General features: G+C 36.9%; 1 pseudogene; it reads right to left on the bottom strand.

The window, feature by feature from the left end:
• Positions 1-688: 688 nt before the first annotated feature.
• On the bottom strand, positions 689-1,219 carry LOC128626924 (transcription factor BTF3-like; annotated as a pseudogene).
• Between the last annotated feature and the right edge of the window lie 202 nt (positions 1,220-1,421).

Genomic DNA, 1,421 nt, shown 5'->3' on the forward strand with positions numbered 1-1,421 from the left:
CTAGGGTTTTTATTTTTTTTACAGCCAATACTGGGGAAAATTTTAACTTTTTTGTTATTTTGAAAATCTGATAAATACAGCATTAAAATGAAGAATATTTCAATGTGAGAATTATACCTCTATTTTAAATAAACTACTACTTCTCTCATGTTCTGCCACTTTTTCTTTCTTCCTTTGAATTTCTCAACATCTGATCTTTTATCTTATACAAATATTTCTCTGATCCTTTGTTTCTTTCTTTATTTTTCTCTATTCCAGCTCTCTCTCTCTCTCTTTTACTAGGCAAAAAAGAAAAAAAAACTTTATTAATCTTTGTTTCAAAGTTTATTCCCAGGCTTCTTCAGCCTAATTAGCTGCAAAGAATGATTTTTTTAAGCAAAACTGAAAAAAGCTGCAGCGTACAAGGGGGCTTGGTCTTAAGTATATTAGAGATCTAGCCTGGCTGGTGTAGCTCAGTGGATTGAGCGCAGGCCTGCAAACCAAGGGATCATGGTTTGATTCCCAGTCAGGGCACATGTCTGGGTTGCAGGTCAGTCCCCAGCAGGGGACAGACAAGAGGCAACCATACATTGATATTTCTCTCCCTCTCTCCTTCCCTTATCCTCTAAAGATAAATGAATAAAATCTTTAAAAATATATATTAGAGATCTAGATTTTATCAGATCCATAAACAAACATGAAAAAGCAGTCATAATATAAAATAGCAGCTTCCAGTAACTTCAAGTTTTATCTTCTTCAGAAGCTGACTCAATTCAGTTTGTTTTATTTTTGGCAGACACATAAAATTCTTCACATGGGGAACTTCATCATCATCATCTTCTGTGGTTACAAGTAGCGCTTTTCCATCCACAGATTGTTCGGGCAGTGCTTCAGACACTTTCTTTAAAGTATTCATACTGTCAGCACCAAGCTGGTTTAAGATGCTGGGTAGCATTACTGCCAGTGGCTTTGTCTGAGCATGGCAGTAATGGTGAAAGTGTTCACTGTCAGAGATGCCTGAACTTTAGGATTGTTAAAGTGGATCACTGTTCCTTACTTTATGAATATATTTAATATTTACCTCTTGGATATGTGAGATCTTGTTTACCTTTATTTTCTTTTAGGAGGACTGATGTTTTTTATCACCTATTGTAGCTATTCTGTGAACCAACTTCTTCCTGTGAACAGTTTCTTTCCCACCAATGTACACTTGTGCCTGTAGTTTGGCCAATTTATCTTGTTGGAGAGGAAACAGAGGTCATGTGGAGGACTAGAGTTGGTGCTCAGTGGGGTTTTGAACAGACCAGCTGAGAATAAGTGCACAAACGTGGGGACACAAGATCATAGCTAGTTTCAACTTTCTCTCTTTTTCTCTTCTCTCACCCCCCTTAACTTCACTTTTTCCCTTTTTATGCTTCTCAGCTCTTTTTGTCACTCTGTTT

The sequence above is a fragment of the Artibeus jamaicensis genome, unplaced genomic scaffold, assembly GCF_021234435.1.
Source record: "Artibeus jamaicensis isolate MK-2021 breed Jamaican fruit bat unplaced genomic scaffold, CSHL_Jam_final contig_240, whole genome shotgun sequence".
Taxonomy (NCBI): Eukaryota; Metazoa; Chordata; class Mammalia; order Chiroptera; family Phyllostomidae; genus Artibeus; species Artibeus jamaicensis.